The following is an 11714-nucleotide window of genomic DNA, read 5'->3' as shown; positions in this document are numbered from 1 at the left end:
TGAAATGTCAATATTTGGCAAAATCAAATTCTTTGTTGGTCTTCAAATTCAACATAGTAAGAATGACATCTACATCACTCAATCTAAATACATCAAGGAGATACTAAAAAAGTTTGGTATGGAAGACTGCAAACCAGTTGAGACTCCTATGTGTACTAGATTAAAACTAACCAAGGATGATGAATCAAAAGAAGTGGATTAGACATTGTATAGATCCATGATTGGAAAGTTGAAATATGTAGTGCACACAAGACTGGACATTGCCCTTGCAGTAGGAATTGTAACAAGATTCTCAGCAAAACCAAAAGAAAATCACATGATGGCAAGCAAAAGGATCATGAGATACTTAAAAGGAATTGAAGAATATGAATTATGGTATAAACTTGGAGGAAAACTAGATTCAAAGGTATTCACTGATGCAGATTGGGCAGGAAATATTGATGACAGAAAGAGCACAAGTGGAGGAGCTTTCTTTCTTTGAAAAAGGTTAGTTTCTTGGACAAGAAAAAAGTATAATTGTACATCTCAATCCACAACAGAGGCTGAATATGTTGCAGCAGCAGTAAATTGCTCAAACGTTGTGTGGTTTAAACAATAATTGGAAGGTATGAAGCAAGAAATCAAAGAACATGTTGTTATGTTTTGTGATAACAGAAGTGCAATTAACATCTCCAAGAATCCAATGATGCATTAAAGAACCAAGCATATTTCCATAAAGTATCACTTTGTTAGAGAATTGGTACAATAAAGGGAAATAAGATTGGAAAATGTTCATACAAAGGAACGAATTACTAACATATTCAAAAAGCCTTTACCTAAAGATGCATTCTTGTATCTAAGAGGTAAGTTAGGGATCATTCCCCTATCTGAAACTCACTAAAATACAGTTCTAGTGATGCATCAATAGAAACAAAATTGAACAACTATCAGTTGATGCAACAAACAATTGAAGACATTGCATATGAATCAATACATCAGGTACAATGCTATTCAACTATTTTGAGTTGTCTTTGACATATGTTGTCAAAGAGGGAGAATATACTGTCATATCTTTCTGAAATTTACAAAATAATAAGAGTTTGTGCAAGAGTGAGAGATTATTATGAAAGAGGGAGTTTTCTGTATTTGAAAAAGAAAGTGAAGTATTCTATCAGTAAAAGACTTGTTTTCAAATTTTATTCTACTATGACATGTTGTGTTGCCATCAATGCCAGAGAGCGAGATTGTTGGATAGAATTGTTTAATTGTGTGTTGTCTTTGATGTCACACAAATGTCATATCAGTCATTAGATAGTATCTACTGAGCTCCGAAGGTCAACAAAGCAAATGACAGTGTCTACTGAGCTTAGAAGGTCAACAAGGAAAATGACATTGTCTACCGAGCTCAGAAGGTCAACAAGGCAAAGGATAGTGTCTACCAAGCTTAGAAGGTCAGCAAGGCAAAAGATAGTGTTTACCAAGCTTAGATGGTCAGCAAGGCAAAAGGAAAGAATCTACAAAGCTCACTCGGTCATCAGAGAAAATGTGGCAGAAACAGTTCTTACCGAGCTCACTCGGTCATTAAAGGGAATGTGGCAGAAGCAATTCTTACAGAGCTCTCATGAAGGAATTTAGTTCTTACCTCATAAAATTGATAGCGAAATAATTTTATAGATATTGCAATGTTAACCGAGTCAAGAAGGTTAACTTAGAAAATTTCTAAAAGTAGTATTTACCGAGCAGGGTCGGAAAGTAAAGGATTTTATTGTTTTATGAAATAACATTTGTTTGTTTAGAGTAATATTTGTAGTCGACTGACGTATGGTTTATTGGTAAATCTAACATGTAAATGGGCCAACTTGATAATCTGAATGGTATAAGTAAGAAGTCTAGTTGTGAATTCTAAGCATGTGGAAGTGTGTGCAATTAATGTGATATGAAGACTAATTATTGTGGAAGAAAATTTGAAGGATGATTAGAGATCATTGAGGAGCAGCAGACCCATATTTGATCAAGAAGGATCTAATGATGTTGAACAGAGACCTGTAGCCAGCAAATTTAGTTGCATCTTGTTCAAGTCAATTCATTGTTGCTTTCTAACCATTGTAGCACTAATTTGAAATCTCTTTACAGAGTTGGTTTAATAGCCATTTTGTAAATCCTCTAACAAGGTGAGAGTTCAGTTGAATTGTTCTAAAGACCTCTAGCAAGGCCACTCCTAATAGGGTGATTAAATCCTCTAATAGGGTAACACCTGATAGTGTGTATTGTAACCTTTAATAGGGTTGGCTCCTAATAGGGTTGGCTCCTAATAGGGCTCACTTCAGAAGAGTGAAAAATTGGTGACTAGTTACTTGGTTTTTTTTCTCATATTGGGTTTCCACATTAAATCTGGTGTCTCTTGTGTTCATTTTGTTTTCAATTGCATGCATTTTTGCTTGAAGATAAGTAACAGTTTAATTTATTGAGTTATAGCATTTTTTTTATGTTTACCGAGTATCAACAGTAACTAGATGTTTAAGACATCTAAGGGATCTATGGATTAATTTTTATAAGTAACTGATTCACCCCCCTCTCAGTTACTCTACCTTTAATTCCAAAACCTTCACCAACACATAACTTTGGAAGTGTCAGTAAGTGGTGACACTATGCAGATTGACCAGACTAATGTTACTATCAAAATTGATAACCCTAACCCTTTTGAAAGTTTCAATGAACCTAAATCTCATGCCAAGGTTATTCAAGATTAGTTGAAACTAATTAAATAAGAGAACATGGAATTAGAGGTAGAAAAGAGAGATTGAAGAGGCCAAGCATAAATTGCTTGAAGAAGAAATGAAAATGAGAAATGAGGTAGCAAAGAAGAAAAGAGTAGAGGAAGAAGACAAGAAAGAGAAGGAAAGTAAAGAAAAGGAGGAGAAAGAGAAAGAAGAGAGAAGAGCTAAGTAGGTAGCCAAGAAAAAACAAAAGGAAGATGAAGCTAAACCATCTAGTTTATTTACTCCACTTTCACTTGCTAGCCTAATAAGCGATGATAATGATCAAACTAACTTGGTCTCATCTCTAACAAAACTAATTGAGAAGAATAGAAAAGTATAAAGCTTACAAGGAACCTTAATGGATATAACTGATATATTACACAATACTATAGTAGTCAAGCATACAGAGGCATATCCAAAACAAAGGGAACTTGAGGAGTGTTAAAATCTTTTGATGAATAATTCACAATTTTTTTTAATATTGCAGAGTCAAAGGCCCAAATTTCTCATGATGCTAATCTATTTAGTACCATTTGTTATAATATCAAGAATGATTTGCTAAGTCTTGATACTTGTATCAAGGGACTTTAGAAATGTCAACAAGATGGAAAGGTGGTGTACATTAAGTGTACTTTATCTCATGAGTTGACCAAGAATTTTGATAGCAAGACTGAAGGAAAGCTAAGTGAGCTAGAAGCTCTAACAAGCTAGATATAACAACCTTCCAATAGAGTTGACGATTTTGAAGGACAAGGGGTTGCTATTTACAGTGATATCAGGAAACTGAAACTTAAGAAAGAATTTTTTTGAAGAGATTATCTAAATTCAAAGAGTCTATTGCTCTAAAGATATGAGCTATTGAGAGATAGTTGGAAGAATGTGTCAAAGCCAAGGACACCTATTTGAATTTCTTATATTCTGACCTCAATACAATTGAGATTGCATCAGATGCCCTATGTGCAATTCTCACTTTTATTGAAACAAAAAAGGACACATGGGAAAAACATTTGAACAATCTCAAGGAAAGTTTTGATGATTTCATGAAGATGTTATCAGCCTAAGGTAGATGAATAGAGTTTTTGATAGCAAATGAACACTTTTGACAGTTTTTGACATTTTGACCTTTGTCATTGATGTCAAAGGGGAAGAAGATGCATAAGAATATTTTAAGGTAAGGTATATAATAATATCGAATGGGGGAGCATGTGTAAGATGGATTAGTTGTAATAGATGATTAATGTATTGATAGTGTAATATTTTGGAAAAGTTTTTGATACTTAGCTAATTTTTCCTATTTTGTTGCCATCAATTCTAAAGGGGGAGATTGTCAACAATTGGCTAATGAAGATATGAAATTGTTATTATTTATGGCAACATGTGATGTACATGCTTGTAGTAAACCTCATAAATAAAGATACTTAGCTTTTGGTACCTAAAAAATTGCATATATATGGAATTGGTTTACAACAATGTATTGTTTTATATGTAACTTGTTACTGGCATCATATTATGACCAACATAGTTACATGGAGGAAGAAGGAAGTATTTTGGACATGTGGCTAACGTTGTGTATAGAAATACTAACTATATCACTTGTTATTCAAGTTTTAGTGAAAGCGGTTTTGGGATTATCAGATAGGAAAAATAAGTAGTATTTAAAGTATAACTTGTTTATATGATGTTATTTTTGGAAGAGAGGTTAAATTTAGATGGTATACATATTTATGATGATGTGCACAACCTCATAAATCAGTATAGACTATATGGATAAAAGATACTCAAGATTTTTCGAACATCAAAATTGGAGGTAAAGGAATTATTTTATTTACAAAATAATTACTTGACCAATTAGAGCCAACATCCTAGATGTTTACTTTAAATTGGAAAAGTGTATTTTGGTCTTAGCCAACTCAACAACAATTTATGAAAAGGCATGGTATTTATGCAAAGGCATCTTGCAAACCTATTCGGAGAAGTTGAAAATGTTTTTTATAATGTGAATTATGAATGTGAACTTTTGTATCTTGTGAAGCGAAGTTTTTGAGAACTTGCTTTTGTGATCCAAGATCAAGCTTTCATCAGAAATTAGCCATGAAGAAGATGAAGCATCCTTACTTCTATATTAGAAGAACTAAAAGACTAATTATTTGTTTGAGTAGTGAGTTCATCTTGTAATTGGAATTGTCTATTTGGGCAATGAGCTCTTCTTACATACTTTTGTACTACAACTCATAACAAGGTTGGAATCTCCTAACAAAGATTCAAATTCTCCTAATAGGGATTCCTATGTACCAAACATAGTTTATAGACTCTCAATAGGGTCCATCCTCTAACAAGAAACATATTTTTTTGTGTGCATCATTCCCACCAGGGTTTCCCTAGTTAACAAAATATGGTGTTATGAGTTATCTTTGTGCATGGTTACTATTATTGTTCAACATTACTTGTTTAGCATCATTACTGTTATTGTTCATGATTATTGTTATTGTTCAAAATCACACAATTAAATCTTGATAGCAATATCACAACATTACTTGTTTAGTTTCTTATGTATGGTTCAAAGTAATAAATAATATCTAATTGGCGACTGTAAGGAAACTCAGGTGCGGAAACAACTTCCTACACTAATCTCATAAGGAAAGTATGGTGCAAATCCTTTTAAAATCTTCTAAACTTACAGATTCAATATCATGTAAACACCAATATAGCAGCCAACCATGCATACAGAAAATAGACAAAGAAAGAAACGCATAACACAAAGATTTTCTGATGGGGAAAAACCTTTCGGTAAAACAACGCCACCCCTCCAGAACCTGCACAATGTATTATTTTCAACACAAGATTACAATAAACTTGCAATGCAAGTTCAACATCAACAATAGAAGACTCCAACATCACCTCAGTACCTGCAAACTTTCATCTAACACAATCTTGCATTACAACATGCAATACTCATTTTATGAACATCTTAAGACCCAACAAAATGCCCACAAAGGAGTTGGGCATTTTTCATGGCTCAATTGCCAAGAAATATGTACAATGCCACATGTACATCCAATACCAAGAAAAGGGTGTCCATCCCTTGAATAGGCAATGATAGCTTGTCATAGAATCTGCCAAAAATAGCGGTCACAAGAGAAGTGTAAGGGAATCCGTCATACCAACCTATTTTTGGCATATTCTCTTACACACACCAACCACTCATTCTTGGGCGCCCAAATAGGCCTCATGTCATAAGATGCTCTTACACCTGTCATAGCTTATTCCTTAAATAGCTCTTACGCGTCATAGGAATTCGTCATAACCATTTCAGCCATGATCTCCTTCACACACTTCAAGATGCTGACACATGTAAGTGATCAACATGCCAACTAGACATGTACACTCAAATTTACATATTATTTTAAAAAATACATTTTACAAAACAAATAATAATAAGAATAGGAATTATACAAGGTTGAGACACCTTATTCCTAACATTCTCCCACTTGTCGAACACCTTGTAAGAGCATTGAGGAACATAACAGGAACTAACCGCTATAGGCCAAAAGGCCCATAGACTCCGAACACCATCTGAACTTCTTAGTGCCCACTGGTTTCGTTAATGCATCTGCAACATTCTTCACAGTATCTACCTTCTCCAAATTTACCTTTCTATCTTCCACCATATCTCTCACAAAGTGAAACTGCACATCAATGTGCTTCGTTCTGGCATGGAAAATTGGATTCTTCACAAGGCAAACAACACTCTGACTGTCACACCAAATAGTAATCTATTCTGCATCAACACCAACATCAGAATACAATCTCTTAAGCCAAATGGCTTCCTTACAAGCATGAGTAGCAGCCATGTACTCAGCTTCTGTAGTAGACAAAGCAACCACAGGTTGTCGCTTACTCATCCAATTGATGGCACCACCAAACATAGTGAACACATAACCACTGGTGGATCTCCTGCAATCAATATCACCTGCCCAATCTGAATCCACAAACCCATGAATACAAACTGAATGCGGAGATCCAGAAGAGTTACCATGATAACATATGGAGTAATCTGATGTACCCCTCAAATATTTGAATACTCGCTTAACTGCATCCCAATGTATCTGTCCAAGATTAGCCATAAACTAACTTAGGACTCCCACTGCTTGGGCAATGTCTGGTCTAGTACAAACCATAGCATACATAAGACTACCAACTACACTAGCATAAGGTACTCTACTCATGTCCTCCACCTCACTAGAAGATTTTGGACAATCATCTACAGATAACTTTGTTCCCACAGGAATAGGAACACATAGTGGTCTACAATCTGCCATGCTAAACCTGTCCAACACAGACTTCACATACTTACTTTGACTTAACCAAAGTTTTCTGTTAGACTTGTCTCTACTGATTTCCATACCCAAGATGTACCTCGCTGCCCCAAGATCTTTCATCTCAAAGTGTGCTGACAACTGAGATTTAAAATCAGAAATCATACCCTTACCCTTCCCAAACAACAACATATCATCAACATATAATGCAACAATAAGAAGGTGATCATTTTCAACTCTGAAATAAACACAATGATCAGATTTCGATCTTACAAATCCAATTGACAACACAAAGGCATCAAACTTAAGGTACCACATCCTAGGAGATTGCTTCAAACCATATAGAGATTTCTTCAATCTGCAAACAAAGGATTCTTTACCTTTAACAATGTAGTGCTCAAGCTGTGACATATAAATCTCTTCCTCCAAATCACCATGAAGGAAAGCTGTCTTCACATCCATCTGTTCTATCTCTAAATCATATGATGCAGCAAGAGATAATAGAAATCTAATGGATGTCAACTTTGCAATAGGAGAGAATATTTCACCATAATCTATTCTCTCTACTTGTGAATACCCCTTTGCAACCAATCTAGCTTTGTACCTTTTAACATTGCCATCTGCATAGAATTTCTTCTTGAACACCCATTTACAGCCAACAAGTTTTCTCCCTTTAGGAAAAGGTACAAGGTCCCATGTTTTTTTTTTCTCTAATGAAGCCATCTCATCATCCATAGCCTCAATCTAGGAACTTGTATCTTCCATGCCCAAAGCCTCTTTCACAAATCTAGGCTCATTAGTGTTAGTAATCAAAGCAAAAGCACAACTGGAATCTAACATAGAATAACCAAACCTTTCTAGTTTCTTTCTTTCTCTCGTGGATCTTCTCAAGGGCTGAGGTTGAGGTTGTTCTTCCTCTTCTTCTAAACTTTCAGAGTTGCTAGAGCTCTCCTCATCATTAGACCCAACATGGTGTCTCTGTTCAGTCTTCTCAGGGGTAGGAGGCAACTGAACAACATCTTTTTTCTTTTCCTTTTCATCTGGTTGTAGCACAATAGGAGAAGATGTTAGCTCTCTAAAAATAACATTTCTGCTATACAACACCTTACTAGTCACAGGATCCCAAAGCTTGTATCCTTTCACACCAGCACTATTCCCGATGAAAATACATTTAACAGCTTTGTTTTTCAACTTAGATCTTTTCTTCCTTGGAACATATGCATAAGCTTCACAACCAAAAACACGAAGATGTCTAATTGAAGGCTTCTTACCAGACCACACCTCCATGGGTGTCTTACCAACAAGAGCTGATGTAGGAGATCTGTTCACCAAATAGCAAGAAGTGGCCACAGCTTCGGCCCAAAACCTTTGTTCTAAACCAACTCCACTAAGAATACTCCTAGCCTTCTCCATCAGTGTCCTGCTCATTCTCTCTGCAACTCCATTTTGCTCCGGGGTATAAGGAGTTGTCTTATGCCTCTTGATACCTTATTCTTTATAGAACTATTCAAACTCTGCTGAGCAAAACTCACCACCATTGTCAGTTCTCACACACTTAATCTTCTTACTAGTCTGATTCTCTACAAGGGCTTTAAATTCCTTGAATCGACTAAAGACTTGTGTCTTAGTTTTAAGGAAATAAATCCATGTCCTTCTACTGTAATCATCTATGAAAGATACAAAAAATATAGACTTGGAGATCGAAGGAACTTTTACAGGACCAAATACATTAGAATGAATAAGATCCAAAACATCAGAAGATTTGTGAGAACTAGAGTAAAACTAAACATGATTTTGTTTACCATATACACAGTGTTCACAGAAGTCAAACTTGAGATTGCAATCATTTAACCCCTCAATGGGATTTTTCTTTTTCAGGGTTCTGAGACCCTTCTCACCAATGTGGCCAAGTCTCATATGCCACAACATTGTCTTTTCTGTAGGAAGCTTTCCTTCCAAAGTGTTTGCATTGCCATAAGAACCAATAACCATAGAATTCTTCACTGCTCGTTCAGATGGTGAGGATGAAGAACTATTACACAGAGGAATACATGCATCTAGCTGAAGCAAAGTACCTCTCCTAGTATCCTTAGTACGAACCATTGATCCTCTAATCATCTTGCATCCTTCTTTCGAAAAAACAACTTGCACACCTACATCGTTCAACATACTTATAGATAATAGGTTTCGTGCTAGACCTTGAATGTGCTTAACTCCATTGATTCGCTTTACTTATCCATCAGGAAATTTGATAGTGACCCTTCTGCATCCAACTATCTTCAGGTGAGAATCATCACCGAAGTACACCTTTCCACCATCGAACTCTTCATATCTTGAGAACCAATTTCGATGAGAGGTCATGTGAAAAGATGCACCCGAGTCAACCAACCACACATCATCAGATGCATGGGCTGCCAAAGCTATGATGAATGCATCGCCATCTTCTTGAGATTTTTCAAAACTAGAATTTGAGGCTTTCTTCTTCTTCTTAGGCTCTTTACAGTCTTTACGAAAATGCCTAGTCTTATCACAGTTCCAACATTTTGCCTTGGACTTATTGGAAGTCTTTGAATTCCCACGGGATTTGGATCTACCCTTATTGTCAGACTTATTGTCATTTTTCTTTCCTCTTTTCGTGGATCTCCCACGAACAACAAGGGCTTCTTTTTTCGAAACGGAAGCCTTTCTCTGCATCTCCTCTGATAGCAGTGAAGACACCACATCATCCATTTTGAAGGTGACTAATGTGCTTCCGAGAGCCATCACAAGATGGTCCCATGAATCTGGTAAAGAACACAAAAGTGTGTAGCAACGATCCTCCTCCTCTAACTTGACACCAGTTGATGTCAACTGTGCAGCTAGCAGATTAAATGCATTTAAATGATCTATTAAGGATCCACCTTCCTCCATTCGCAAAGAATACAACTTCTTCCTCAGGAACAACTTGTTCACCAGAGATTTGGCCTGATACACGGCCCCAAGTCGTTCCCACAAACTATATGCAATTTTCTCATCTAGAACATTCAGAAGGATTGCATCGGTTAAACAGAGTCTTATGAGACCCTTAGCTTTACGGTCTTTGATATCCCAATCTGCTTGAGTTATAGTTTCTAGTCTTGTAGTGCTTCTAGTCGCTTCCCATAGGTCATGATCTTCCAACATGTCTTCCATCTTGAGTTTCCACAACTCGAAATTAATGCCATTAAATTTTTCCACCTCCATTCTTCCATATGATGAACTCGCCATCTCAATCTGCAAATAAGATTTAGGATACTCTACACAAGACTCCCACTCAACTTGAGATTAGCTCAAAAAACCCTACCCAACAACTAGGATCAAAAGTTGATCAAGCTTTGATACCACTTGTAAGGAAACTCAGGTGCAGAAACAACTTCCTACACTAATCTCATAAGGAAAGTATGGTGCAAATCCTTTTAAAATCTTCTACACTTACAGATTCAATATCACATAAACACCAATATAGCAGCCAACCATGCATACAGAAAATAGACAAAGAAAGAAACACATAACACAAAGATTTGCCGGTGGGGAAAGACCTTTTGGTAAAACAACCCCACCCCTCCAGAACCTGCACAATGTATTATCTTCAACACAAGATTACAATACACTTGCAATGCAAGTTCAACATCAACAATAGAAGACTCCAGCAACACCTCAGTACCTGCAAACTTTCATCTATCACACTCTTGCATTACAACATGCAATACTCATTTTATGAACATCTTAAGACCCAACAAAATGCCCACAAAGGAGTTGGGCATTTTTCATGGCTCAACCACCAAGAAACATGCACAATGCCACATGTACATCCAATACCAAGAAAAGGGCATCCATCCCTTGAATAGGCAATGACAACTTGTCATAGAATCTGCCAAAAATAGCAGTCACAAGAGAAGTGTAAGGGAATCCATCATACCAACCTATTTTTGGCATATTCTCTTACACACACCAACCACTCATTCTTGGGTGCCCAAATAGGCCTCATGTCATAAGATGCTCTTACACCTATCATAGCTTATTCCTTAAATAGCTCTTACGCGTCATAGGAATCCGTCATAACCATTTCAGCCATGATCTCCTTCACACACTTCAAGATGCTGACACATGTAAGTGATCAACATGCCAACTAGACATGTACACTCACATTTACATATTATTTGAAAAAATACATTTTACAAAACAAATAATAATAAGAATAGGAATTATACAAGGTTGAGACACCTTATTCCTAACAGTGACTAAAGATTGTAGATTATTGATTCACCCCCCCTCTTAGTAATTCTTATTTCTAACACTCTAGCCACAATGAAGAGATATCTAGGTTCAGGCAGAAATGCCACTTGCCAGAAGTAAGAGGAGGAGCACCAGGAGGGGGAGCCATCAGACTTGGTGACCAACTAGAAACATGTCGAGGTGGAGAAGCCAAACACCAACGCTACCAACCACCATCACCACCACTAGGAGAGGGATGGTGAGGAGCTTGTGAATATGGCATGTGTGAGTGACGAGCAAAGGAGTTGCACCCTCGATGATGGCCTCTAAGTGGAGTATGGTTGCCGCGGCATCAGGAGGAACCATGGTGACTATACAAGGTGCATTTCCCCAATGATTGAGTAGCTCCTAAAGGTGGGCCACCTCT

The sequence above is a fragment of the Cupressus sempervirens genome, chromosome 5, assembly GCF_028749045.1.
Source record: "Cupressus sempervirens isolate cs-2001-9-10 chromosome 5, ASM2874904v1, whole genome shotgun sequence".
NCBI lineage: Eukaryota > Viridiplantae > Streptophyta > Pinopsida > Cupressales > Cupressaceae > Cupressus > Cupressus sempervirens.
The sequence above is the reverse complement of the archived record's forward strand: the minus strand, read 5'-3'. Positions refer to the sequence as shown.